Source organism: Bidens hawaiensis, unplaced genomic scaffold, assembly GCF_021521415.1.
Source record: "Bidens hawaiensis isolate Kalapana, Puna unplaced genomic scaffold, B.hawaiensis_p1.1 tig00069036_1, whole genome shotgun sequence".
In the NCBI taxonomy this organism is placed as follows: Eukaryota; Viridiplantae; Streptophyta; class Magnoliopsida; order Asterales; family Asteraceae; genus Bidens; species Bidens hawaiensis.
In genome coordinates, this window is record NW_027502186.1 from 990 (window position 1) to 25,486 (window position 24,497).

Genomic DNA, 24,497 nt, shown 5'->3' on the forward strand with positions numbered 1-24,497 from the left:
ACTAATATGGAAGTCCGCGCAGCGGAGCAAAACGAACTTATACCTGCGGGGAGCAAGCAGAAAAGTCAGCGCCAGCCCCATGAGAAGACTGCGCCACGAAATCTCGTGGCGCTACAGGGCTTGCGCGGACCGCCATCGGAGTCTTCAAATGGGCCTCCTCATCTTCCTCTGTAACAGGCCTTTTCTCCTGCGACCTGGAAAAATCAAAACCAGTCTCGCGAGGAGGGCTGCGCGCAGGAGGAGGTGAGGGAGGTCTCGACGCCGCGAGATCAGCGCGTAAAACAGCCTTCTGCTCCTTAGTAATCCCAATGAGGGGAGATTCAGTGCTTGCAGGAGCAGGAGCAGAACCAACGGCGCTGGCGCCGGCGCCAGCAGTGCCGCCAGCAGCTTATGTGCCAGTTATAATGCCTATGAAAAAACCAACAAAGAGAAATGATTCAAGACTTGATCTAAAAAGAAAAAAGTCAGAAAATAAAAGCGCAATATATGCCTTGGCGCACTGCCGTTCGCGAGTTAAACATCGCCATGAAGTCCATTTTCCCCCTTTTTGAGGGTAAAACAGGGGACTTCGAAGCAACCTTCGGCGCAGCCCTCGGTACCCTTGTTGCGCCTGAGGTTGATCCACCAAGGTCGCCGGCTCTACAAACATTTGAGTGAGCAAATATTCATTAATAACTCTATCGAAATCACGCTCAAAATATAAACAAAGTATACCTGTTGGAGAAGAGGAAACAGCAGGCGCAGCGCCGCTTCCCTTTTCCGCCGCGCGAAGGGAGGAGGTGGCGGCACCATACCTCGTGTGGACAGGAGGTCTGCCCACACCTTGAGGCAAAGAAGAAAAGGAAAACTTGGAGGTAAACTCCTGGGTTTTCTCAAGTCCCTTCGCTTGAGTAGGAGGATCCTGAGCAACAGGGGCATCATTTTTCTTCTGTTTTTTATTGGCCCCTGCGCCAGTTTTCCCTTTAGCTTTACGCTTGAGTTGGGGCACCTCAGCTTCCTCCTCCACCTCTTCTTCCGCGAGCTCCAGCTCATAGTTCTCGAGCGCATCTACATTACGTGCAACAGAGATGTTAATCAAATTTGGTATTCTAAAGGCATAAGCATAAGTACAAAGGCCTACCAGGCGCATCGCTGTCAAAGCAAAATCCCAAATCAACAGGGATGAACATGTCATCGAAGCGATCGGGGAAGCCAACTTCCCCAGCGCCCAGCGCGACAGAGCCACCCTCCATATGCTCATCATAGGCGGCGTGAACGTACTCCTTGCTTACTGCATAAAACAAGACAAAAGGATATCAACAAAACGAATTATATTCGCGCAGAAATAATGCAATGAGCTAATAACTCACATAAGCCGTCAACTTGGATAACAGGCTCAGTCGCTGTCGGCCCACCTCCTGCTCATACCAACCCCCACCAGCGCCTCCTCGCAAATATTCTTGGCGGGGGATGGTTCAGCAGTCAACTTATTAACCCATGCGCCAGTTGGGTTCTTAAGAACATTCCCATCCGCGGGCGCAAAAGTGATCGCAGCGCATGGTCATGCGAATGGGAATCACACCAGCCTTAATATAAAAAAATTTCTCAGACCAGTCATGAAGGCTCTTGAAGGAAACAGTGCAGCACTTGACCTTCTGACTGCGAGGAACGAATGAGAACCAAGAATCTTGGATTTTTGGTTTATAAAAATATTGAAAGCGCCGAGGGGTGGGCTCCTCGCGCTGAGATTTGCACATGAACTCAAAATGAGTCATGCGCACAAGTCCAAAGGGATGGACTTGGGATATGTGAATCCCATGAAATTGAAGCAGCGCACCCACAAACCTTGTCATCGGAAGACGAAGGTTGCAGTGAGTGAAAAAATGGCAATATAAGGAGATATAGCCAGTGGGCGGATCCGCCGCCGTTTGCCCGGCCGCCGGGAGCATATAGCCATACTCAGGGAGAAAACCCTGAGAGGCGATGAGACTGTCAAAATCAGACTGTCTCAATTTACAGGGAATCTCATCCCACCTCTTCACTGTCTTGACCTTCCCCACCTCCTCCGACGAGGCCTCGGCAGCCCGTTTCCCCTTGCCGGTCTTCTTCAAAGTAGACATGACTAATGACTTTACACGGCGTTTGCTGGGGGAGATGGTGGTGTCTGGGTTATCAGACATACAACTATAAATCAAACAGAGGTTACTTCAAGAACGGAAGTCTGGAAGCAAAAGACAGGCACTTAATCGGAATAAAAATGGAAAGAAGGAAAAAGCTCTAAAATAACAAGGAAGATGAAGAATAATAACTCAAAAGGCTTGCTTTTATAGGCCCAGGAGAGAGAGAAACAGGTACTGATCAGAGTTCACGCGCCCCCACTCGCAGGTGCAGGCCAACGCGAGCGCGACACGTGTCCCTGACACTGTGTGAGGGGACATGAAAGGGAACGAAACAGGTACTGATCAGAGTTCACGCGCCCCCACTCGCAGGTGCAGGCCAACACGAGCGCGACACGTGTTCCTGACACTGTGTGAGGGGACATGAAAGGCAACTGCAGCACCTCGAGCACACGAAAAGTCTGACACGTCTCCATCTCTGACGCATGTCAGTACCAACCAACCACATACATAGACGATTCATTTCAACCAAAAGGATAGAATTTCGCGCAACGATGAGAAATAAAAAAGGAAAAGACAAAACCTATTAAAAGAGAAAACTATTAAGTCTAATATCTATCTTACCTCGCTCGCGCGAGACAAGACACACATTAGACTGGGGGGGCTTGAAGAGGTATGTACCCGCCTTAATATCGAGCGGGGCGGGTCAACTCACAAGATACAGACAAGAGGCTTGAAATCAATATATCATGAAGGCACAAAGCCAAAACCTATGCGCATGGCGCATATCACATATGCTCACGCATATCACATATGCTCACGCATCACATATGCTCACGCGTATCACATGCTCATGCACCATATATGCTCACGCATATCACATCTGCGCGTGGCGCATATCACATGCTCACGCATATCACATCTGCGCGTGGCGCATCTGCGCGTGGCGCATATTACATATGCTGGCGCATATCACATCTGCGCATGAAAAATCTGCGCGTGAGAATAAAGAGAAGACCTCGCGCATCCTCAGGATAGGCGCATATCACACGTGCACATAATCAACCTCGTCCTTATCCAAATCAGGATAAGGACAACCTTGATTGTGCTCGTCAGACAACCTTCCAGAAGGTATCCTTTAAGGAATAAGAATATGCTGATGTTGACAGCTGCCAATGAAAGGTGGACAACTCAGTAAAACCCATGTGCTACCACGTGATTGCACATGGGTCAGGTGAAATACCTGGGTCAGAGAATAATCAATGAAAAAGCACCAGGTGTCCTAAGGACACGTGGCGCAAAGCAACAGGAGGAGGCCAAAAAGGCCCTAATGGGATCTGAGCCCAATCATTGGAAACCCAAACACTATAAATACCACACCACCTCCACAAGGGGAGGTAAGCAAGAAAATACATTCCAATTCCTTACTCACTCTCAGATTATTATTATCTTCTCCTACAATCTCTTATTCTCACACCGGAGGGTTACCCCAAAGAGGACCCCTCTGTCCCTTTCTGAGGGGTAAGTTCACGGTGCTGCTCGTTTTGTAGGTGGAAGAATTCATACTCCGGAGAACCATCGGTGAATTAGCATACTCATACCCGAGGAAAGTTGATCGTCTACCAGTGAGCCGATCCACGTTTCTTCAGTTTCTATCCTCTTCCTCTAATTGTGAATTTATTTTTTCGTCCATCACTCTTCCTTAATAATATATGCATAGTAGTATATATATATATATTAGTTCTCTTTTATACTATAAAGTTTATCATGCTTGTTTAAGTTATAACAAAAGACATTATTATTATTATTACAATTGAGAATTCATTCGGTCACTTGGCGGCACCATATTAGTCAAGGCATTTTGTTTTTGTGTTTTTTTTTACTTCCGGTACCGTAATGATAACCGACTAAATGTTAATTTTTTTATAGTTCTGGTATCGTAATGAGCGTGATGGACATCGACCGAATTTGCGTAGACTCACCGCGTTTTGATTTAGTTATGGTACCGTAACGAATGTAACGAAAATTGTGTATATATATTTTTTTGTTTTAGTTCCGGTACAGTAGCGAACGTGACGGAAACCAGCCGAATTTGCGTAGACTCGCCGCCTCAACATTCGGGTTCGACGGCTCATGTCTAACCAACACCCATGTTTTACCGACCAACGGCCAACCCATTGGTCCACCTCCATTTTCATAAAACTTTTGGTTTTGTTTTTGGTTTTAATTCTGGTATCATGACGCATGTGACCGAAACCAATCGAATTCGCGTCAAATTAACGCCTCAAAGCTCTAGACCGACAACGCTTGTGTTTTATCACTGTGCGGGTTTTACCAATCTGCCTGGCGCCTAGTTTGATACAAACCAGTTATTTTAAACTCGCGTATTACGAAGGGAACTTGGTCAGTATCAAATTAACTCGTTACGGTATCGGTTCGTATCATACTAAAACTTGTGCTATTGTTTGTATAACTTAATGAAACATGAGGATTACCGTATTAAGAAGTTGTGGAGTTAATTGTGTAACTAAAGAAAGGTGATGGTTATTGTATAAAAAAACTATACGGTTGATTATTTAATTAAATGAGAGTTGTGGGTACCATATTAAATAGGTGTGTGGGGCTAGTTAGGTAAATAATGAAACTTGAGGGTTATCGTATGAAACATTTGCATGGTTAATAGTGTAAATTAATTAATCTTGAGTAGTACAATATGTAAATACTTTGCACGGATTTCAAAACAATATTTTTAATATATACTATAACTAGCTTTAGAGCCCATGTCACACACAAGAATATCCAAATTATAAAATTACAAGCAAGATAAATAATTACATAACGTATATGAAAAAATTTATTACATCTATGCTTATATTTATACTATGTGTACATAAATTAATTTTATTTATATTACAAAATGATTTTTTTAAATAATCTTAATAAAAGAATGCATGTGCAGAAACGTACCCGGGAACGCTCTTTCTATTGAAAATTTTATTTTTAGTGTCATATATGTATGATTGAAAGTTGGTTATTAGCCAATTTCGGAAATAACACTTCTCATACAATAGGAGTTCTAACCACTCAGCCTAAATATAGAATAAGTGTTATCTTTATTGATATATATATTAATTTACCACCCATCAAAGGAACGGCGAACATTAAACTATGACGACGGATATTCTTCAATAACTATGTTTTTCTGAGCAACACCATGAAAAAAATTTTGATAGGTTTTCAGGGGACTTCTCGACTTTGTCATAATGACAACATAAAAAATAGCATGTTAAGCCATTCAATTTTGAGAATATTTTGCTTCATTTGAGCATAATTTTGCATGGCATGTTTCTCATACAACGTTCTGATCACCATTGAAGAAAAAGTTAATGTTTACACAAATATTTCATATTTGATAAAAGTTAGAAGCATTGAAATGTCTGGGGGTGATATGTCAAAAGTGTTCGCAATATTTTCTTAAATTTTACTAGTCAGGGAAAAATAGTCAATTGGCCAAATCCCGAACCTTTTGATTATTTCAAAAAATGCTCTTGAAAATAATTTTGAAACCCGAATCATGTTTAAATTTCTAACTTTCATCCGCTTGACATTTTCAAGCCAACACTTTTGAACCCGTAACAAATTTGATGATAAATCTATTTGCATTCTCAAACTTTTAAAAATACTCAGATTTCCCATTTTCAACATGTAACAAATTTTGATCTAAATGTAGTTAACTTATATCAAACAATCTATTTACCAACTTTTGACCCATAAAAATCAAATTTAAGTTCCACAAAAAACCCGAAAACAACCATTGATAAAAAAAACTAAGAAATTAAATATGATAAACTTTGTTATGTATGAAAGTGATTGGTATATACTATCCTTACATTTTAACATATATATATATATATATAGTTTACTAAATTAACCGAAAAATAATGAATAGATTTAAAGCATATATTTATAATTTATAAATTTATATGACAATTTGCAATAATAATAATAATAATAATAATAACAATAATAATAATAAGACAAACCAACAAAACTAGTCCTTTATGTTTGCATGTTTTTTCAGTGGTTGTCCTTTGGCGAACTTGATGGCAAAAAACATCTTTTATGTTTAAAAACTCTATCACGTTATGTCCTTTTGCACTAACCCGGTTAACTTTTCTTGTTAAATCTGGTCATGTGTGTAACATCTGGGAAAAACCCATATTTATTTTGGACTAAAGTTGCCAACTTTGAAAGTTAAAATATTAAAAATAATTACAAAGACAAGTAATGAGAAAAAATAAGATAGGAAAAAGAAAGCATCTTATCTTAAGGAAATAATAAAAAATTTCCATTCCATATGAAAAGATGAAAGAAAGTGGAAGCATTCCACATAGGTATAAATAAGTAATTGAATTTTCATCCCACATAAAAACAAGCAAAAAAATAGAAGCTCTTTATAAGGAAGCAAGTTTCCATATAAATGTTTTAATGTGGCTAACCACTCTTCATAGTCCTAGCGGAGGGTGCGAAGCACCCAACGCGCACGGACAACGGATTCGGACTCGGACTCAGGCGATGGGCGTAATGTGGCATTTTGATGGCGCACTTTTCACTTCACATCACCGCATAAGGGCCGTTTTTTGTATTTTTGGATAGTACAAGGACTGAAAATGAAAATATGAAATTTTGCATCTTCAGCTACGACGCGCGACGCGAAGTTGCAGATCAGGCATCTTCGCGCTATGCGAAGTTGCATTTCTGCATGCGTGACACATGGCAACCCTACTGATGACTCAGCAACCCTAGAGCACCTCCGCGCGTCGTGAACCGACATGGCTTGCATCTTCGCGATACGCGAAGTTGCAACTATAAATAGAGGGGTGTTCGGCACATTCCATCTCACACCAAACACACACATTTTCACACACTTGACCTTGAGAAGCGTGTCGGTCTCGTAAAACGTGCCAAGCTCCGAAGTTCTGACGGTTTAAGCAGTAGTACGCGAAGTAGAATAGAAGTGCCGCTTGATCAATCATAGACATTTAACTCCAAATACCCGTACGAGGTAGGGGTTCTGATTAAGTTATTATTTTATTATTATTATAATAGTTTAAACCAAGTCGGGGGTATAGTCCGAACCTTTATCACAGTTAAATATAATATAACTTTTTATAAGCAAAGGTTATAGTTAATTATTGTTTCTTAATGATTAAGAAAGATTTTATGTAACACCCCGACCAAAGGCGGATTATACATCGGGGCGCCACATATTGTTTCATTACTCGTGACACTATTGGGTGTCAATATTTAATAAATACATTCATTCGCGCACGCGCAAAGTAAAAATAAGATAACATAAATCATCATAAATCAATATATTATAAATCATATTATTCGAACAGCAATAACTTGTCTTGATACATTTTAATCTAGGTCAAAAATAAAGAAAACTTCCTACGTGTCCACAAGCTCCAAAACAGCTACTGCAAACCTGAACATGTGTTAAAATAAACGTCAAACACTTGCGTGTTGGTGAGAAATCAAGTTTAATACAATACATAGATAACAATAAATCTGCGCGCAACATGTGTATGTCTGGTTTTCAACAAGGGTGTAATCTGATCGGGACCAACTCTAAGATTCATAGACTGCCAGTGCTCACAATTGAGCTCACAAACAAGACAAACTGTGCATGTGCAAACAAAAGAGAAAATCATAAACGATAGTTCTCCCGTGTTCATCTAATGGTACCATGAGAACTGCGGAATAGACCGACAAGACGGTTAATGATCCACACATACAAATAAACAGCCAAGTCTACGTCCTCAACACATGGGATACTGCGCGACTAAAGTTCATAAACAAGTTTAAGACTCCAAGTTTGTATGAACACATGAACATCCCAAAACATTAAAAATAAAAAGGGATTAGGTACGAGATTACTCACTTGATAAACGATGCGGTGTAAGATAAAGTAAGAACCAACTTTAAACAAGCACAAGTTAACCTATAAATAAGATTATTGTTTTAATGATTGGTTTTAAGTCTTGATTATAAGTTAGCATAATTAATAAGTAAATTATTATATATAATATATATATTACCGGAAAAGCAGGGCAGAACAGGGAGGAAGACGGAGGCAGAGAGGGAGGCGGCAGAGAAAGCAAGGAGGAGGTTAAATTAAGTGTTTGTGTGTGTAGTGTTAAGAAAATTAAGATTATTATTTATAGGGAAACCCTAGGAGACATGAATCCAGAAAAAGGGGAAAAGATTCCAAGACAAACAGAACAAGACAAAACAAAAGATAACAAAAGATATCAAAAGCAAGTAAAAGATATCAAAAGATATGGCAGCAGGGAAAAAGAGAAAAAGGCTGACAGGGAACAGTAAAAAGGCATGGGCGGTTCAGATAAAGGTACAGGTCAAGCATGGAAAAAGCAGATCTCAAAAGATAATGTCAGTCACTTTTTCTGCCAACCAATGGGGTTGGTGCGCATGCTGCGCCGAAAGTAACTTTTCAGACAAAAAGCAGATTAGGTCAACAGCACAAAAGATAAGACAACACAAAAGCAAACGGCTAGATTAAACAGAAGAAAACTCAAAGGGTTTAGCGCGAGAAAGCTCGAGCGCGAAGGCAGACACAGAAGGTCAAGAGAGCGCGAGCGCGAAGGCAGACAGAACCAACCTTAACGCGTCGCGGAAAGAACTACATTTCTAAGCGCGCCGCGGGAAGAATCACATTTCTTAGCGCGCCGCGGGAGGAACTAAAATTCCTAGCGCGCCGCGGGAAGAACTATAATTCTTCGCGCGTCGAGGGATGAACTACGATTCTTAGCGCGCTGCGAGAAGAACTACAAATCCTTAGCGCGTCGCGGGAAGAACTACAGTTCTTAGCGCGCTGCGAGAAGAATTACAATTCTTAGCGCGCTGCGAGAAGAGTTCGTCTCGCGAATCGCTGTAACAGGTGGTCTTCACGCAGGCTTCCTTGTAAGAAGTCTGGCGTGTGGAGCTGCGCAGACAACCTTAGGCGGGAAGAAACAAAGGACAAGGAGAGTTAGGAGAAAAAGAGGGAAACCAGGCGTAAGGGCGGGACGGCGACAAGAGGGAAAAGAAGGCGGAAAGAGAGAAGAAGAGGGACGGAACGGCGGAAAGAAAGAGAGAGAAAGAGGCGGGAAGGAAAATATATTATTATTATTAAAAGTAAAATATAAGCATAAATAAATACTAAATCATAAAAGAAAGAGATCGGGTAAGGGAAACGGGTACCTGGGTCGGGTCGGATCGGGGCAGATGCTACAGTCTCCCCTACTTTAAGAAATTTCGTCCCGAAATTTATCTCGAAGTAGGTTGCGCAGAGAACAGGTACGGGTACTTGATCTTCATTTGATCTTCCCTTTCCCATGTAAACTCGGCTCCGCGCTTGGACTCCCAGCGAACTTTCACGATAGGGATACGACTGCGCTTGGTTTGCTTAACCTCGCGATCCATAATCTCAACAGGCTTCTCAACGAAATGCATAGATTCATCAACTTGAACTTCATCAAGTGGAATGTGAAGGTTCTCGTCAGCTAAACACTTCTTGAGATTGGATACATGGAACGTTGGATGCACATTACTGAGCGCGGGCGGCAGGTCTAGTCTGTAGGCAACTTTTCCTACACGCGCGAGAATCTTGAATGGTCCAACATAACGAGGAGCAAGCTTACCCTTCTTCCCAAAGCGGACAACACCCTTCCAGGGCGACACTTTGAGGAGAACAAGATCACCAACTTGAAATTCGAGAGGCTTCTGCCTACGATCTGCGTAACTCTTCTGTCGGCTTCTGGCAGTCAGCAGATGATCACGGATCTTGGCGATTTTATCGGTTGTCTCTTGAACAAGTTCGGGTCCTGTGATTTGAGCTTCTCCCACTTCGCTCAAACAAATCGGGGAGCGGCATTTACGACCGTAAAGTGCTTCAAATGGGGCCATACCAATACTGGAATGATAGCTGTTATTATAAGAGAACTCAATCAAAGGCAGGTGTGAATCCCAATTACCTCCAAAATCAAGAACACAAGATCGGAGCATATCCTCAAGAGTTTGAATAGTTCGCTCAGACTGTCCGTCAGTCTGAGGATGATATGCAGTACTCATGTCCAAGCGAGTTCCTAGCGCAGATTGGAGAGATTTCCAAAAGCGAGATATAAAACGGCCATCGCGATCGGATATGATGCTCAAAGGAGTACCATGGCGGCAGACAATTTCCTTGACATAAAGCTGCGCGAGTTGCTCAACACGGTAGTTTTCACGAATGGGCAGGAAGTGAGCAGACTTAGTCAAACGATCCACTATTACCCAAATGCTATCATGTTTGCTTGTTGTCAAAGGTAACTTGGTAATAAAGTCCATCGCTATACTTTCCCATTTCCACGTAGGAATCTCTGGTTGTTCGAGCAAACCAGATGGGCGTTGGTGTTCAGCTTTTACCTTAGAACAAGTCAGGCATTTAGCTACGAACACAGCAATATCCTTTTTCATACCGGGCCACCAATAAGTAATGCGCAAATCCTTGTACATCTTATCAGCGCCAGGATGAATAGAATACCGAGATTTGTGCGCTTCACTCAGGATATCAGCGCGAAGATTCTCATCAAAGGGAATCCAGATGTGATTAAGATAACAAAGAATTCCACTCAGATTGGGCACAAAATGCGCTTCCGCGCCACACGCTAACTCGGCGCGAAGGTTACCATTACTGATGGATGCGCGCTGCGCGTCACGAATACGCGATTCAAGGTTGCTTTGAATCAGCGCGAAGTGAAGCTGGGTGCGCGGCAAAATACAGTTAAGCTGGCAGGGTTTTCGGCTGAGCGCATCGGCTACCACATTAGCCTTACCAGGATGATACCGGATCTCACAATCGTAATCGCTGATGAGTTCGTTCCATCGGCGTTGCCTCATGTTGAGTTCCTTCTGATCAAAGATATGCTGAAGGCTTTTATGGTCAGTGTAGAGGATACACTTAGTACCATAAAGGTAGTGTCTCCAGATCTTCAAGGCAAAAACAACTGCACCAAGTTCGAGGTCGTGAGTTGTATAATTCTTTTCATGAACCTTGAGTTGCCTTGATGCGTAAGCGATAACCTTGCCTCGTTGCATAAGAACACAACCGAGACCTTGGTTGGATGCATCGCAATACACGACAAAATCATCATTACCCTCAGGTAGCGCAAGAACAGGAGCTTCACACAACAAACGCTTGAGCGTTAGAAATGCTTCTTCTTGCTTCGAGCCCCAAATATACGGTTTACCTTTGTGCGTTAGAGCTGTTAAAGGCAAAGCGATCTTCGAGAAATTCGAAATGAAGCGCCGGTAATAACCAGCTAAGCCCAAAAAGGAACGGATCTCGGTAGGAGTAGATGGCGTAATCCAGTTCTTGATTGCTTCAATTTTGGATGGGTCGACATGAATACCCATCTTGTTTACAACATGACCAAGAAACTGTACTTCATCAGACCAAAATTCACACTTGGAAAGCTTGGCAAAGAGCTGCTCGGTTCCAAGCTTTTGCAACACCAATTGGAGATGTTGCTCATGCTCGGCCTTGGTCTTAGAATACACCAGAACATCATCGATAAACACGATCACGAATTTATCCAAGAAAGGCCTACACACCCGATTCATTAGATCCATGAAAACGGCGGGTGCGTTGGTTAAACCGAAGGACATGACCAAGAATTCAAAATGGCCATAACGAGTTCGAAAAGCAGTCTTCGGAACATCTTCATCGCGGATGCGCAACTGGTGATAGCCAGAGCGGAGATCAATCTTGGAGAAACAAGAGGCACCTTGGAGTTGATCAAAGAGGTCGTCAATACGTGGTAAGGGATACCGGTTCTTGATAGTGAGTTTGTTCAACTTGCGGTAATCAATACACATGCGAAACGATCCATCTTTCTTTTAAACGAACAACACCGGAGCACCCCAGGGCGAAGAGCTAGGGCGGATGAATCCTTTAGCAGTCAACTCTTGAAGTTGGCTTGCCAATTCTTGCATCTCAGCGGGCGCAAGACGGTAAGGAGATTTAGCTACGGGGGAAGCACCAGGGACAAGATCAATACGAAACTCGACTTCACGAGCGGGAGGGATACCAGGAAGATCATCAGGAAAAACTTCAGGGAAATCACGCACAACAGGGATATCGCGAAGCTTCTTTTCTTCAGCAGGTTTAACCACATGGGCTAAGAATGCAATACACCTTTTCCGCATGAGCCTTCGGGCTTCGGCGCAAGACATAAGTTTAAGACCACTGGAGGGTTTTTCGCCGTAGATATGAAGATCACCATTTTCTCGAGGTATGCGAATCATCTTCTTGGCGCAAATAACTTCGGCGCGATTATGCGAAAGCCAGTCCATACCAATAATAATATCAAAGCTTCCAAGAGGCATGGGGATGAGATCGATTAGAAAATCGTTTTCGTTAAGGTTAAGCATACAATCCTTGATCACAGAGTTAATTAAAACAGTTTCGCCATTAGCCAATTCAACTGAAAAATTTTCTTTTAAGCTATCGCGCGGTCGCGCAAGCTTCTGCTCAAACGCGCGAGAAATAAAACTTCGATCGGCGCCAGTATCAAAAAGTACAGAAGCATAAAATCCGTTAAGCAAAAATGTACCATTAACTACGTCATTATTCGCTTGCGCTTGGTGCGCGGTTATGTTAAAAGCTCGTCCGCGCGTCACTTGGTTCGAAATCTGGTTCACCGGATTCGCTTGCGTAATCTGAACTTGTAGTCTTGGGCACGCGTTCCGGAAATGACTGGGATCACCGCAGTTAAAGCACGATCTGGGTCGTGGGTTTTGGTAGGTTGGTTGTGGGTTCTGCGGGTAGACTGGTGGTGTTGGCACAATTGGATTGGCGGGAAGGACTCTACAGTTTTCTGTAAGGTGACCAGCGCGGCCACATCGGTTACAAAGTCGACATGGGACTTGAGGTGGGTGGTGGAGTCTACAGGTTGGGCAAAAGGGGTGGTTTCCTGTGTAAGGTTTCTTAGTTGGCGGGGCAGGGAGTGCTGGATTGGTTAAGGCATAGTTGTGGACTACAGGAGGTGTTGGGTAGGCTGACAGAGGGTTAGGCGCGTATACTAGAGGTTGGTAGGCGGGTTGCTGGACTATGGGCGGGTTGGTAAGCGCGTAAGCTTGTCTGCGCCTACGTTTCTGGTTATGGTTTGAGGGTTCAGGTTTGGTTTCTGCGGGTTCATGGACAGTTTTGGTGGGTTTGGTCTTCTCAGTTCCCCGTAGGAACAGGGTTCCTGCTCTGACATGGTTGTCGCTGAGCACAGCGGCCAACTCGATGGCGTCAGAGAGGGTAACTGGGTTTCTGGCCCATACAGAATCTTGAATTTCCATGGGAAGACCCCCAAGGAATTTCTCTATGGCTCGGCGGGAAGGGGTAACAAGGTGAGGGACAAGCAGGCTTAGTTCATGGAAGCGCGTCGCGTACTCGCGCGCTTCGCCACTGTATTGCTTAAGATTCCAAAATTCTTCCTCCAGGCGCTTAACTTCGTTGGGAGGGCAGAATTCTCGCGTCAGAATTTCCTTAAATTCCTCCCAGAGCATGCTAGAAGCAGCTTCTGCGCCACGCGCATGAGCTACTCCATTCCACCATGTAAACGCTCTAGATTCCAGGACACTGGAAGCATACAGGGTTCGTCTGTCTGAGGGGCATTGGGTGTGGAGGAAAGTGTTTTCTATTTTCTCAAGCCACTGGAGCATCACGGTGGCTCCTTCAAGACCTGTGAACTTTGGAGGGTTACCCGCGTTAAAGGACTTAATGTTGTAACCAGAGGTGTTGGTATTGTTTTGGCTCAAAGCTTGGGCTATTGCGGCGGCCATTTCCTGGGAACGTTGCAGCGAACGTCTGCGCGCGGCTTCTTTCTTCTTGAGATGGCGAGCTGATAGCGGAGGCATTCTATAAAAGTTTTAATTTTAGTTAATATCTTGGTTTTAGCGCAAAGTATAACCTCGAAAAGCTTGGTTTCGCGAAGTCAGTTACTGTCAAAAGTTAAAGTAAAATAAATGACCCTAAATGCAGACTTAATAAAGGTAACGAATTCGAATCAAGAATCGACAATTCATGTATCACCATGACTTTCCGAATTCCCAATTTAAAATATACGAGCAAACGAGTATTGGAGATTGACGATTCATGTATCACCATGACTTTTCAATCTTCAATATAAAATACACAAGAAAATGAGTATTGGAGGTTGACAATTCATGCATCACCATGACTTTTCAAGTCTCCAACCTCAGAACATAATCGTAAATGGAAATTGAAAATCAACTATTCATGTATCACCATGACTTTTCGGATTTTCAAATCCAACAAACGAATATGTAAGTAAAATCAGTAAAAATCGAAATTCAACAAAAATCGAAATATCGCGAAATAGAACATAAAATCATACACTGCGCAAGCGGGAGCATATTCATAAATAACGAGTAATTAACAATAAGCGCGCAAACATGAGATTTCTCTCATGCGCGAGAAGGGACTCTTAGGTATTCTAGGCCGTTACGTCTAACCACCTATCCTAAAGTCAACGAGCTCTGATACCAATCTGTAACACCCCGACCAAAGGCGGATTATACATCGGGGCGCCACATATTGTTTCATTACTCGTGACACTATTGGGTGTCAATATTTAATAAATACATTCATTCGCGCACGCGCAAAGTAAAAATAAGATAACATAAATCATCATAAATCAATATATTATAAATCATATTATTCGAACAGCAATAACTTGTCTTGATACATTTTAATCTAGGTCAAAAATAAAGAAAACTTCCTACGTGTCCACAAGCTCCAAAACAGCTACTGCAAACCTGAACATGTGTTAAAATAAACGTCAAACACTTGCGTGTTGGTGAGAAATCAAGTTTAATACAATACATAGATAACAATAAATCTGCGCGCAACATGTGTATGTTTGGTTTTCAACAAGGGTGTAATCTGATCGGGACCAACTCTAAGATTCATAGACTGCCAGTGCTCACAATTGAGCTCACAAACAAGACAAACTGTGCATGTGCAAACAAAAGAGAAAATCATAAACGATAGTTCTCCCGTGTTCATCTAATGGTACCATGAGAACTGCGGAATAGACCGACAAGACGGTTAATGATCCACACATACAAATAAACAGCCAAGTCTACGTCCTCAACACATGGGATACTGCGCGACTAAAGTTCATAAACAAGTTTAAGACTCCAAGTTTGTATGAACACATGAACATCCCAAAACATTAAAAATAAAAAGGGATTAGGTACGAGATTACTCACTTGATAAACGATGCGGTGTAAGATAAAGTAAGAACCAACTTTAAACAAGCACAAGTTAACCTATAAATAAGATTATTGTTTTAATGATTGGTTTTAAGTCTTGATTATAAGTTAGCATAATTAATAAGTAAATTATTATATATAATATATATATTACCGGAAAAGCAGGGCAGAACAGGGAGGAAGACGGAGGCAGAGAGGGAGGCGGCAGAGAGAGCAAGGAGGAGGTTAAATTAAGTGTTTGTGTGTGTAGTGTTAAGAAAATTAAGATTATTATTTATAGGGAAACCCTAGGAGACATGAATCCAGAAAAAGGGGAAAAGATTCCAAGACAAACAGAACAAGACAAAACAAAAGATAACAAAAGATATCAAAAGCAAGTAAAAGATATCAAAAGATATGGCAGCAGGGAAAAAGAGAAAAAGGCTGACAGGGAACAGTAAAAAGGCATGGGCGGTTCAGATAAAGGTACAGGTCAAGCATGGAAAAAGCAGATCTCAAAAGATAATGTCAGTCACTTTTTCTGCCAACCAATGGGGTTGGTGCGCATGCTGCGCCGAAAGTAACTTTTCAGACAAAAAGCAGATTAGGTCAACAGCACAAAAGATAAGACAACACAAAAGCAAACGGCTAGATTAAACAGAAGAAAACTCAAAGGGTTTAGCGCGAGAAAGCTCGAGCGCGAAGGCAGACACAGAAGGTCAAGAGAGCGCGAGCGCGAAGGCAGACAGAACCAACCTTAACGCGTCGCGGAAAGAACTACATTTCTAAGCGCGCCGCGGGAAGAATCACATTTCTTAGCGCGCCGCGGGAGGAACTAAAATTCCTAGCGCGCCGCGGGAAGAACTATAATTCTTCGCGCGTCGAGGGATGAACTACGATTCTTAGCGCGCTGCGAGAAGAACTACAAATCCTTAGCGCGTCGCGGGAAGAACTACAGTTCTTAGCGCGCTGCGAGAAGAATTACAATTCTTAGCGCGCTGCGAGAAGAGTTCGTCTCGCGAATCGCTGTAACAGGTGGTCTTCACGCAGGCTTCCTTGTAAGGAGTCTGGCGTGTGGAGCTGCGCAGACAACCTTAGGCGGGAAGAAACAAAGGACAAGGAGAGTTAGGAGAAAAAGAGGGAAACCAGGCGTAAGGGCGGGACGGTGACAAGAGGGAAAAGAAGGCGGAAAGAGAGAAGAAGAGGGACGGAACGGCGGAAAGAAAGAGAGAGAAAGAGGCGGGAAGGAAAATATATTATTATTATTAAAAGTAAAATATAAGCATAAATAAATACTAAATCATAAAAGAAAGAGATCGGGTAAGGGAAACGGGTACCTGGGTCGGGTCGGATCGGGGCAGATGCTACATTTTATTTATTCACACAGGTTATAATTAAAAAGTAATGTTTTTTCTTAAAGAAGAAACCTGGTATAAATGTTTCTTCCTGAAGAAGAAACCTGATATATAATTAATAAATAAACAAAGGGACTAAATCTCCATATGTATTGTACAAACAAATAAATTATCAAGGTTACATCTATACAAAACAGACTACGGGGTTTGAAACTAGATCGTAGATCTAGAAATTTATACAAGTGTTATACTCGTACTATAGGTCCGAGATAACAGTCAATCAATCAATCTGAAAGCTGAAAACAGAAACAAGAATCAGTAGCAGAAACTGATCAATATACATGAATCAGTGTCAGAAATTGATTACAATCATAAAAGGTGAATACGCCCTAAACTTTTATAACTCTTTTAGAGTCTGAACTGTTTACATAGGATTTACGAATCCTTAAATCTTTGTGTTACAATAATGAGAAACGGGCATACTCAGATTAAGAGTATACATATGTCTGGATCCATTCATACATGGTGACTCGGAGTTTCCCCGAGGCCATGCATATCATCTAACATGCCTCTGGAAGTCTACGGGACTGTTCAGAGAAATGATATGTGTATATGTATTAATTGTACATGTACTTAGGGTAATTTTAACCCAATTGAGTTAGGTGCCTAATGAGTATTGTCACAAAGGTATTATTATTGTTTTCACAATGGTATTGAACTAAGTCAGCGTCATTAACCGGCTGTGTGCTGACGTATTTTCCCCCACATTTCAGGGAAACTGTAAGGAATAGAACTGACAGGCAAGACTGATAGAAGATTGGAGACATAGTCATTAGAGGTGATCTGATAGTTCAGATATTTTATTAAAGTAATATAAAGAATCATATTTTGAAATGATAGGTATTTGAAATATTTTATACAATATTCAACGGGTATTCTGACCTGACATTTTATAAATGAATATTATATTTTAAAAGACTTCCACTGGTAACCCGCAACTATGATATATTTTCAAAACAGGTACCAACCCGGGACGTCGCACCTAGGCCCTAAGTCGGGGTGTGACAACGTGCAAAGCATGTGGGGTACTTTTGTAATTTTACAGATTCAATAATTAGAAATAAAAAACAAATCTAAAATGATACATAAATATACACACATATATATCACTCTTTCTCCCTGCCATCATCACCGACACACATATATTCATCACCGCCATTACACCAGACCAACCATCGTCACCCACCTTTCCACCGTCTACCCAGATGAAGACGGCGACGCCGAAGACGATGATACTGATCAAATCAGCTCGTCAGAAACCATTCATCGGAAAATCGATGTTGTTGCTAGAGTACTCGAAATCGTACTTGGTCTGCAGGGATCGGTTGTGCAGGTCTCATTCCATCATTCCCCTAAACTATCATGTATTGAAATTGTTGTTTCTCGCTGGAAAATTTTGATGCTAGTAGTCGGAACCCTAGTTCTTGGGCAAGAATTGTGGCGTCGATTGGGTGAAGCTGTTGAAATTTAACTCTGATTCTGGTCATGAGATTGATTCAGGTATTAGGCAGTTGGGTGAAACGGTTGAAATTGAACTCTGATTTTGGTCGTGAGCTTGACCAAACGGTAGCTGGTGGGACGTGGTGAGCGATGGCGGCTGTCAATGACAGGTGGAGTTGGTGGCCCTCTAATTTGACATATCCCTTATCTTTATTTCATAATATGTTTCACTTCATTTGTTAATCAAGGATTTTAGGGGGGGGGGGGGGGTGGGGATTGGGGAGATGATAGGTTCGGGAGTTTGCGGAATAAGAGATAGTGGTGGTATGGTGGTGATGGCGGTGGTCCGGTGGGGGATGCTGGTGGTGGGCAGAGAGAGGGGGAGATATATGTAGTATAGAGATGTGGGAAGAGAGATGGAGTAGAGAGAGAGAGATTTATTCTTTAATTGTATTTATTTATTTTTTTAATTTTAAATTTTAATTATTAAATAAATATGTAAATTTACAATACTACCCTAATGTGCCTTGCACATGACCAGATTTAACAAGAAAAATTAACTGGGTTACTGTCAAAGGATATAACATGATAGAGTTTTTAAACATAAAAGATGTTTTTTTGCCATTAAGTTCGCCTAAGGACAACAATTGAAAAAACGTGCAAATATAAAGGACTAGTTTTGCTATTTTGTCTAATAATAATAGATAAATTGATTGATTTTAAAAAAAATGTATCGACTTTTAATCATATATTTATGATTTAATGATTAAAAACTTACTTTGTAAAATGAAAAGCATATTCAAGTTTTATTTTTTTTACAATCTTCTGCAATATACATAGTACAATATGTTAATGATAACATTTGAAATTATACCCTTTTCAATATTTGACAAACATGGTTTGTTGTCTATTTTTGGATTTCACCAAGTTTTTTGGAACATATAGTAAAATAATATGTTAATATTTATTTTTATAAAAATGTATATATATAATATTAATAAAGTATAAAAAGAAAAGTGAATAATTAATGGCATATTACATATATTGGGGTCAATTAAGATTTTAGTTTTAGAAAAAAAGAATTGGAAGAATTAGCCAAAAGATGACAAGTGTTCACAATTATTTTACTTTATTAAAATAGGTTGGTAAGTGTAAATTAAATGGATCAACCATGAACTTGCAATGTTAACCAAAAGACGGTCATTATAATTTAGTGTGTTCACGAGTTGGACCTGATGCAGATGCAAAACCATTTATAATAAACTTAAACTCAGCTTGAAATCATATTGGTAATTTGTTGAAAAAATATATTAAAAAGTGAGTTATAGGTCTATTCAACCTAGGGATGAGATCGGTACCGTACCCATGCCGATACCAAAAGTAACCATATCGAAAATCACTTAAATTGAGTGCTATCACACCGAATTTATTGATACGAGTATGGATATTTAGGTACGGCTTTGCTACCGTTTTTGTTCTTTACAATGATCTTGGTACCGATATGGGTATGAGAAACAAATTAACTAAATTAGTACATATACCAAATTGGCTAAATTGGTATGAGTAGAGGTTGGTCCTATTTTCTAGACATAGATATGGAAGATCCTAATAAAGCCTCCGCCTATTCCAAATGGATACAATATACCGAAATACATGTATCCGAACAATAGCCATGAGTATCGAATGCCTAAAACTTAAAATCTTGATGCTAATACCCATGTTGAATAAACTAAATCAATACACATACAAGTTTTGATATAGGTACGGGTATTCTGAAAAAAATCTCAATCCTTAGATTCAACCTATGAGAGACATTAAAAATTTAAAATATTTATATATATACAATTTTAGGAGCTATGATGCTTCAAAGGTTGTATCATGTGCTTCACAAGTTGTGCCATGCATTTCTTTATCTCACCTATTCATATACATGCTTTTTTTTTTCTTAATAATGATTTTCTTTCTCTTTTTTTTTTTCTTTTTGTAATATTTGTTTGTTGTGATGTTATTTTTACTTTTAAATGTGTAATTTGTTTAGTTTTGTTACTGTAATGAATGTAATTGAAACTAGATGATTCCACATCAACTCGCCACTACAACCCTGAGTTTTGCTAACCAAATAAACGTCATTTTAAATATGTTTTTTTTATCAGAGACCGCAATGAATGTAACCAAAACCGAACGAATTTGCGTTGACTTGCCATCGCAACGCTCAAGTTTTATTGACCTAATAAATGTCACTTTAGACATGTTACTTCTTGTGTCATATACCGTAACAAAAGTAACCAAAACTGACCAGAGTTGCATCGACTCGCGTCACTGTAACACTCGGGTGTTACTGATCGAATAAACGTTATTTTAAGTGTGTATATTTCTCATAAGCTATATGAGTTTCTTTTGTTTTAGTTCTGCATCGACTCGCGTCACTGTAACACTCGGGTGTTACTGATCGAATAAACGTTATTTTAAGTGTGTATATTTCTCATAAGCTATATGAGTTTCTTTTGTTTTAGTTCCGGTGCCTTAACGATTTCTTGGCGCTTACTAATTTAATTATTTAAGTACCACGAAGCTAAGAGTGTCGCTACTATTTTATGTGTTTGACAAGTTATTTTATTTTTATAAATAAGCGTCGATATCATAACGAATTTAGCCCATAACAACCGAGCGCATGTTAATATACCATCGCACCACGCGAGTACAAAACGAGTTATTAATAAACTATAATGAGGAGAAGGTTTAAAAGCAGTAAATACCAAATTCAATATTTCACAATTCACACTTCCTAAGCTAAATTCATGGTCAAGAGATGAATATTCTGGTCAAGAGATTCACCTCCACTCTAACTACTCAATCAGATTCCAAACTTATCATTAAAATCAAAGATTTGATCTCACAAAAACAACATACTTCAGTTCTTCAACTCTACCAAAACCAACCCCATATTACCATACACACTTTCACCTCCATTCTTCCTTCACTCATAAAATCATGTTCGCTCAGCAAAACCCACCATAGCTTCGGTCTTCAGCTTCATTGCCACACCCTGAAAATGGGTCTTCATTCAGAACTCCTGTTTTCAAATTCACTCACATCATTTTACTGTAAACTTCATGACTTTAAGTCCGCATACAAGGTGTTCGACGAAATGCCTCAAAGAGACTGTGTATCATGGAGCTCCATGATAAATCATTTATCTCGAAACGGGCATTGGGTTGAATCGTTAAAGATGTTTAAGCAAATGTATGAGTGCGGATTTGTAGCGAAACTGGAGTTGATTGCTAGTATTCTTTCGCGGTGTGAGGTTATAAAGATAGTGAAAATGATTCATGCAATTTCTCTTGTTGATGACAGATTTGTGAAGTCGGCGTTTTTATCGACTGCACTTGTGGATTTGTACTGGAGATCCGGGGATTCGGTGATGGCGGTTCATGTGTTTGATGAAATAGTGGATAAAAATGAGGTTTCTTGGACTTCCATGATTGCGGGATACGTTGGAAGTTATGATTATTCAAAGGCGCTTGATTGTTTTAGACGAATGCAGTTAGCAGGCGTTAAACCAAATAGAGTGACACTACTTTCTGTTTTACCAGCATGTATCGAGTTAGGCGCTATTAGTCTTGGATTCAGCGTTCACGGGTATGCGTATCGTCACGGGTGTGATTCAGACGTACGGTTGTTATCGTCTCTAATTCACATGTATTCACAGCATGTCGACTCATTACCTCTTGCAAAACTAGTATTTGAAACTATAGCACCAAAAGATGTTGTGGTTTGGAGTTCCGTTATTGCAGGCTGCTCTCGGCATAAACAATATGCTGAAAAGTCGATATCACTTTTTAACCGAATGCAAAAAGAGGGAGTTCAGCCCAATGATGTAACCGTATTGGCGGTACTCACTGCGTGTACTAATATACCATCAATAACCCTTGGAAGTGGAATCCATGGTTATGTGGTAAAATCAGGTTTTGATTCTGAGTTGAACATTGCAAACTCTCTTATCAATATGTACTCAAAATGCGGCTCTTTTAAAGACTCGCGCCACGTGTTTCAAGAAATTAATACACCGGATCGTGTTTCTTGGAGTGCGGTTATTAGCGTGTGTGGGGTCCATGGTTATGGTGAACAAGCTTTACACCTCTTTAATGAAATGAAAGCTAAAGGGATAGAATATGATTCAATCACAGTGCTTGCTGTTTTATCCGCATGTAACCACGCGGGCCTTGTTGAAGAAGGACATGAAGTGTTTTATGAAGTTGTGAAAGATGAAAGTTTATCGGTTAATATGGAACACTATGCTTGTTTTATTGATCTTCTTGGACGAGCGGGGAAGATTGAGTTAGCTAGTGAAGTGTTGAGGACAATGCCAATGAAGCCGAGTCCAAAAATTATGAGTTCTTTGGTGTCGGCGTGTAAGATTCACGGGAGATTAGATGTTGCTGAAAGTTTGTTAAGTTGGTTTATAGAATCGGAACCTGGTAATGCAGCGAACCATACGTTGTTGAGTATGATTTATGCCGAATTTGGTAAATGGTTTGATGTTGAAGGGGTTCAGAGGGATATGAAATCAAAGGGATTGAAAAAGATTTGTGGGTTAAGTAGAGTTGAAAATTAAGTCAAATTTGTCATTTACAAATGACTTTCTCACAGAGTCAAAAAGTCAAATGTTGACTTTTTGGTTATAGTTGACTAAAAGAATAGATATAGAGGTGTAAAAATGAGTTTTATTTGAGGGATGGTAGGGTGATCTTAAATGTTTTAAGCTCAGCCGGCCATGACAAGAACCTCAAAATCATATCGAACACACTAATTTGAACATGACAAGATGACACAAGCTTTCAATTTTGCATGGGTTGACACAAGCATAACTGTTTAACCCGATTCTTTTATCTTTATTAATACTCTTAAGTACAAATTATAACTAAAACTATATCATTTGATTTTCATTTCTCTTTTGTATTATAAAAGTTTAGCTTGTTGAAGTTATTTTATACAAATAAGTATATATTTAAATGGATCAACTCATGAGCATGTGACAAATTGTCTAGCTTAATGTGCAGGGCCGGCCCGTTAGTTATAGCAAGCCAAGCTAGAGCTTTAGGCCCCCAAAATAAGAAGACCCCTAATTTTTAAAAAAATTATTGTTTATATATATACTAAGTACATATATTAAAAAGAAATAAATGCAAACTTGGATTGGTGGTAGGACTTCTGTTTTCTTTCCCTATATGGTCGCAGGTTTAACTCATGATCTTTGCATTTATTTTCTCTTTTTTTTCTCTATTGTTTTATCTTCTGCAATTTGGCTTTTTTGCAGCCCAATAAAATTAAACAAAATCAACCTTTTATGAAATTAATTAGTACCATTTTGAAAGAATAGGATTAACACAAGACAATATTTGAATTAAATTATATTAATTTTAACATAGGAAACATTAAATGTGAGTTCATTGACTATAATTGTTTTCCACAGCTTTCCTTTGCTTTTTGTGTCATTGATTTTTGTAACTTAATTACATCATTTTAATTCAAAGTTCTACCCTGTTCAAAACATAATAACACACCAATGTAGAATAAAAATTTAGGAAAGGGTCTCATATTTTTTCTTTGCTTTAGGCCTATAAAATTGTTGGGCTGGCCCTGTTAATGTGTTTCTCGGGTTGAGCCTGAAATAGGATAGACCCATTTAGACTAAACTTAAACTCGTGAGTTTCGTGTTAAATTCGTTTGAACTAAGATATTTATTATTATTATTATTATTATTATTATTATTGAACAAAAGTCCGAACAGGACAGTCTGGACTTACGTTTATCCCAAGTGTGAGTCTACTGAGTAATGATGGTATCAGATCCAGCTATCTGCCTGCAAAACAAAACACCGTGAGTCTCGTCACGGGAAGAACACCGTGGGGGGTCTTCCCGTAACCACCCTACTACGTGAGAATCAATACTGTATTATGATCGGAAATAACACGAGTACCAGTATATTGCGTAAGGCTTGAGAATCTGAATGAATACCTCGAAGAGATGATCTTCGTATTTATAGCCGAAGGTGGGGGAAGGTGATTGGTGGAGTTGTCACTATCCAGTTATTCCTTCTCTACCTGAATGGACACGTGTCGAGCCTTTATTGGATGTGATAGCCTGGACCCGTTTATGGGGCAGCCATTATCTGTGCACGTCGTGGGATGCCCATTCAGGTGTCGTCTTTCCATTGGTCGATGTCGCTATCAGG

General features: G+C 40.3%; 1 pseudogene; it reads left to right on the top strand.

Annotated features, from left to right (window-relative positions):
* The first annotated feature begins 21,060 nt into the window (after positions 1-21,060).
* On the top strand, positions 21,061-22,887 carry LOC143605330 (pentatricopeptide repeat-containing protein At4g31070, mitochondrial pseudogene; annotated as a pseudogene).
* Positions 22,888-24,497: the final 1,610 nt, after the last annotated feature.